This window comes from Cygnus olor, chromosome 10 (assembly GCF_009769625.2).
Source record: "Cygnus olor isolate bCygOlo1 chromosome 10, bCygOlo1.pri.v2, whole genome shotgun sequence".
In the NCBI taxonomy this organism is placed as follows: domain Eukaryota; kingdom Metazoa; phylum Chordata; class Aves; order Anseriformes; family Anatidae; genus Cygnus; species Cygnus olor.
Window position 1 is genome coordinate 6303620 of NC_049178.1, and position 5813 is coordinate 6309432.

General features: G+C 51.9%; 1 long non-coding RNA gene across 1 annotated transcript; it reads right to left on the reverse strand.

Moving 5' to 3' along the window:
* Nucleotides 1–627: 627 nt before the first annotated feature.
* On the reverse strand, nt 628–1383 carry LOC121075690. The gene is made up of 3 exons (XR_005823104.1): nt 1196–1383; nt 923–925; nt 628–706 (listed from the first exon to the last, which is right to left on the reverse strand). It is a non-coding gene; the product is annotated as an uncharacterized LOC121075690 (long non-coding RNA).
* Between the last annotated feature and the right edge of the window lie 4430 nt (nt 1384–5813).

Below are 5813 nucleotides of genomic sequence, written 5' to 3' on the forward strand. Positions count from 1 at the left end.
AATGCCCAGCCGCTCACATGTCTTTCAGGTGATGTCCCGGGGTTGAAGCTGCAGTCCAGCTGCGAGCTTGATTCGTTCGGCTGGGTTCCCTTTGGACGCTCGTGCAGCGCTGCTCCTCCCCTATCATGTCGGGGTCACCATTTGAAGGGACGCAAGACACAGACTCCTGATGGCTCTTGAACAGGAGACCTTTATTGCCCTTTTTTCACTACTACATATACTTTCCCTGTAGCCCCACGCGCTGTCCACGCGCCCAAATCTGTCATACAATTGGTTAGAGACCCTCAGACACGTGCCTCAAGCCAGCCAGCCAGCAATTGGCCATTGCCCAAAGCTCATCTTTAACACTGTAGCCAATTTACTTTATCTTGACCTTGCTCAAGTTTTCGGTTCAGGGACCTGTGAAACAGCGCAAAGCTCCCTGCGAATTCCTTTCCCACATAAAACGATTAATATTTGCCTCATTGGTCCTTTATTCAGCATTTCTCTCCCATCAGGGAGTATCCATTTTCCCTCAGACTTCGTGGCTCCTGATTCCTTAAAAAAAATCTTTCTCTTAAAACTTTTTAGTTCTTTCTTAGTTTTCAACAATTCCCTGAATCCTCTCTGGATTTATTCTCCGTTTTGCCTCAGACATTAGATGCCTTAAATACCTGACTTCTCGTTCTACATATTGTAATTTATTTTTCAATACTCCCAAGCCCTGCTTTCCCAGAAAGTTGAATAGCTTTGAGAGAAACACTCTGTAGCCAATAACTTAGGCTCAGGCGAGGATCTCAGTGAAGTAGTAATTTATTCGCAATTGCAATGGTGGGCGTCCCACAAGCAGGAGCACGCCTACTGGTTCCAAAACACAGTTTATATACTTTTTGATGACAGGACCCTCCCCTGTTTCCCCAGTGAGTGGGTAGTCCATGTTCACAATCTATCTGATGCTTCACAGACAATGCATGGCCTTCAGTTGCTGGCCTGTTAAATTTCAAATTTCTTTTGACTTTTTTTACTGTTGGAAGTGGTAATGTTTCTTCACTTATCTGACTTAACGCCGTGATTTTCACCTAATTGTTCTAAGGAGTCTGGTTGTCTGCATTTTACAAGGTCGCCTGCTAAGTTTTCTTATCACTGCAAGTATATCTCAATACCCCATTCCTTACCTTTAAACAATGTAACTCTGCAAAAACATTTTTATTCCCACAGCTTGTTAGTAGCTTCCTTCACAACTGTTTTCTCCTGTCCTGACAATAAACGATCATCCACATTTTTCTAACAGTAATACCTCCTTGGGAGGTTGGAATTGCTCAAAAATCTGTTCTAGAACTTTGCCCAAATAAATTGGTGGCCCTGTAAACCCCTGAGGTAAAACTGTCCATCTGTATTGTTGCTTCCACCCCGCCTCCATTTCAGGGTCTTCCCAGTCAGAGGTGAATATATCTTTGCTCTCAGGGCCTGAGAGCACTCCATTATTAACACTGTTATTCCAGTCTAACAATTTACTATTTGAATGCCCAATTTCATCATCAAATCCCTTCCCGACAAGTTAGTCCCTGCCTTGGGTACATACAATAATTGCCCAGTGATCATTTTATCCCCTAGTCTCAGCTTGGTATCCCCCAAACGTGGCACTGTTATCCCAGCCCCTTCTACCCCCATCACTTTTCAGGGTTTCATTAGTTAATTTAATCCCTGATACTTTACAGGCCAGTAATGACCTAATGGCAAGGTTCGGGGCGGGGGGGGGCTGCAGTGGCAGCCCCCGCGAGAAAAATCCAGAAGCCTCCCCGTGGCAGATAAGGGCCAATTTAATCCGGCCCCAAAGGGGCCCACCGCTGCCCAGAGCCAAGCCATGAGTGACACAGTCCGTGCCTCTGTGAGAGCACATCCACGAAAACAAACAAACAAACAGACAAAAACCTGCTGCTCAACAGCAGCTGGGAGAGCGAGGAGCGAGAAACCTCCCCGCAGACACCAAAGTCAGCACAGAAAGAGGGGGAGGAGGCGCTCCAGGCGCTGGAGCCGAAGCCCCCCTGCGGCCTGTGGAGAGGCCCCTGGTGGAGCAGGCTGCCCCCCCCCGTCCCCCCCCCCACTTCCCGATACTTGGGAAACTGACCAAACACCACAGCAAATATAACAAAACTTCTAGACCGTTACTTAGACAATGCCTACATCCTCTTTTCCTGCTCATTCAACTTTCCCAACTCATTCAAAAACAGCTCTGTCAAACACTACATACCACACCTTTAACACCTTCAATAACCCTTTTTAACGCTTCTTTTTATCTTTCTCCAGCCTGTACTTTCCCATTTTCCTTCTCTCCTCCTGTTCCTATTTGAAGTGGCCAGCCCGGCCACACTTCAAAGTCTGTCCCTGAACTTTCCTTGCCTGCCGTTCCTTCATCTCTCTTCCTCTCCTTTCCATCCTGGCCCTGACTCCTGAAAATTTTCTTCCTCTTTCTCCAACCCTCTGCCTCACTACCTGCTACACTGTCAATACCATTAGTTTCGCTCTCTGCTTTTCCTTCTCATCTCCCCTCCTGACATACACCTCCAGGGCCTCCCGCAGGAGGGCCCCCCCCCAGTGACTGTTCACTACATCCCCCCACCTTCTGGAGCTTTTTCTGTGTATCTTGCCAGGCTTTAATCACAAAATGAACTTTCAAGAGCCCTTGGGATACCAGGTCCTCGGGATTCATCCACGAGTACTTTCTCATTCTGACCCCAAATCTCTCATGATTTCTGTGTTGCGCATTATTATTATTCCAGCCAGGACTGGCAAGTGGGTATTTCTACCCTGCTGGTATTACCCCTGGTCCTGGAGGATGAGCTCTCTCCCATTTTTGTATAGCAGCTCTCCTCCTGATCATTCCCATTTCTTTCCCTGTAAACAACATACTTATAGACATAATTCCACCCCAAGACTATAAGTTAGGTCCTAGGAACTGGTCTAATAGTTAAGCTAGCCTGTTGGGGTCCTCAATTAAAGGCTTCATCTCCTTCTTAAAACTCCTAACCTCTCTGCCGGTAAGGAGAGGGGGGAGTTCACCTAAGAGGATACACAGTTAGTGTTAGTACTGTTAGTATCAAGGAAGGCAAAATTCTCAGTATCTCTTCTACCTTGTTCTAATTCTTACCAGAGCCTAGAGTACGCTCTTCTCTAGGGACAGTGTTAACTGCAGTCCCTGTCTCCCTTCCTGGAGCGGCTGCTGCTGCCACCGGTGCAATATTAGGATTATAGGGAGCGTAACTTGGCTCCTTCTCCGAAAAAAAAGGAATCTTATTGTTTACATATAACAATATGTATGTTGTACTTACCTGTATTGCCCAAAGAACTGGGTGACACATTCTCCCTCTGAGGCGCAGGGGAGATGGAAGCTGCGTTCACAGCCCGTCTCCGTGCAGGTGATGGTGGCCCCTCGCTCGCCACAAACGAAGCATTGCTGAAAAGAACACAGCAGCCCCATTAGCAGCAGGCTCGATGCCGCCACCGCTGGCCCCACACCCCTGGGCAGGGCAGGGCACAGGGTGCGGGCGCTGCTGGGTCACACTCTGCAGACCTGCCTGGCAGACAAGGGCAGTGGTCTTAATAGTCTTTACTGCAGTTGACAGTCCGGTCTGAGCCCTGACTCCTTTCGCCAACTCTCACCATCAGGGTTCAAAGCCTCCTAATTAGAATCACAGAATCGTAGAATCATTAAGGGTGGAAAAGTCCCTCAAGATCATCTGGTCCAACTATCCCCCTACTACCAATGTCACCCACTAAAGCATGTCCCTAAGCACCACGTACAGCCTTTCCTTGAACACCCCCAGGTGACTCCACTACTTCCCTGGGCAACCCGTTCCAATTCCTGACTATTCTTTCTGAGAAGAAATTGTAGTGGGCCTACTTGGCAAGTTTTGGTAGCGGGGGCCCATAGGGGTGGCTTCTGTGAGAAGAATCCAGAAGCTGCCCCATGTTAGATAAGGGCCCTGCTGCTGTCCAGAGCCAAGCCAATAAGCGGTGTTGTTTGCGTCTCTGTGAGAGCATATTTAAGAAAGGGAAAAAACTGCTGCGGAACAGCAGCTGGGAGAGAGAGAGGAGTGAGAAACAGCCTTGCAGACCCAAGGTCAGTGAAGGAGTGGGAGGAGGTGCTCCAGGCACCGCAGCAGAAGTTCCCCTGCGGCCTGTGGTGAGGACCACGGTGAAGCAGGTTGTCCCCCTGCAGCCCATGGAGTAGCACGGTGGAGCAGGGTTCCACGCTGCAGCCCGTGGAAGAGGCCACGGTGGAGCAGGTGGACCTACACTGAAGCAGGCTGCAGCCTGTGGAGGACCCCCGCCAGAGCAGATTCCGGGCCGGAGCTGCAGCCCGTGGAGAGGAGCCCACGCAGGAGCAGGTGACCTGGCAGGAGCTGCCGCCCGTGGGGGACCCAGGTTGGAGCAGTGTGCTCCTGATGGATGGACCCCGTGGTACGGACCCGTATCTGGAGCAGTTCTTGAAGAGCTGCTGCCTGTGGGAAGCCCACGCAGGATCACTTTGGGAACGACCGCATCCCACGTTGGAGCAGGGGAAGAGAGTGACCGAGAAGGAACGGCAGAGACGAAGTGCTATAGACTGACCAGAACCGCCATTCCCCCATTCCCCTGCACCACTTGGTTAAAGAGGTAGAGGAGGGTGGATGGGGGCAAGGTGTTTTGGGTTTCTTTCTTTTGTTTCTCACTTCTCTAGCTTGTTAGTAATAGGCAATAATTCTTAATGTCTCCCTGCTCTGAGTCTGTTTTGCCTGTCACAATAATTGTTGAGTGATGTCCCCATTCTTATCTCAACCCTTGAGCCCTTTGCATCGTATTTTCTCCCCCTTTCCCATTCAGGAGGGGGAGTGAGAGAGATGCTGCGGTGGAACTTGGCTGCCCAAGTCTGCTCCCACGCCGTCTTCGGGTCTGCCTCTGGGTATTTGGGGCCTGATGTTGTAATGGGGAGCGGCTTCTTGTCCGGGCCATCCCCTGCTGGCTGGAGCATCGTCTCCGTTTAGGCCCTGGGGATCCACTGGGGGACCCCGATGCCACCTGTGGTGCATGGCTGCTCTTGCGGCGTCTTCGGGGCCGGCTCTGGGGATGTGGGGCTGGACGTTCCAGCGGTGAGTGAGCAGCTTCTTCTCTGGGGTCGCCCTCGCTGGCTGGCGGGGTGTCTGCCTTCAGGCACCATGGAGCAACTGGAGGTTCCTGGTGCCCTCCGACTGGCCAAGCTGGGGGTGCTTCTCCCAGCACTGGGTTCTGCAGCACGGCTGCTCCTGCGGCATCTTCTGGGACTGTTACAGGTGTCTTGGGCCTGATGTAAACGTGGGCCAATTGTCCTCTGCTCTGTCCCCTGCTGCCTGGTGGGGCTGCTGCTCTCAGGCACCGGGGAACTGTGGGGTGGCCCCGGTGCTGCCTGGCTGCTGGTGCTGCAGCTGCTGCTTTCAGGTGCTGGGAAGCCACAGGAGGGCCCCAGAACCTCCGGACTGGAGGTGCCAGGGCTGGCGAGCCCCAGGTTGGCACTGGAAGCTGTAATGCAGGAATCGCTGGAGGTTCCTGGTGCTGTTTCACTGTCAGAGCTGCTGCTGCTGTCGCTGCTGCTCTGAGCACTGAGGGTTGTAGCATGTCTGCTCCCACACCGTCTTCTAGTCTGCCTCTGGGTATTTGGGGCCCAACATTGTAATGGGGAGCGGCTTCTTCTCTGGGCCATCCCCTGCTGGCTGGAGCATCCGAGGCGATCAGCCCCAGGGCAGACGCGTTCTGCAGCGGAGTCGGGATCAAGACAAGCAGGGCTTTTTTTCCGACATCGAGGCCACCCGAAGCAGCTG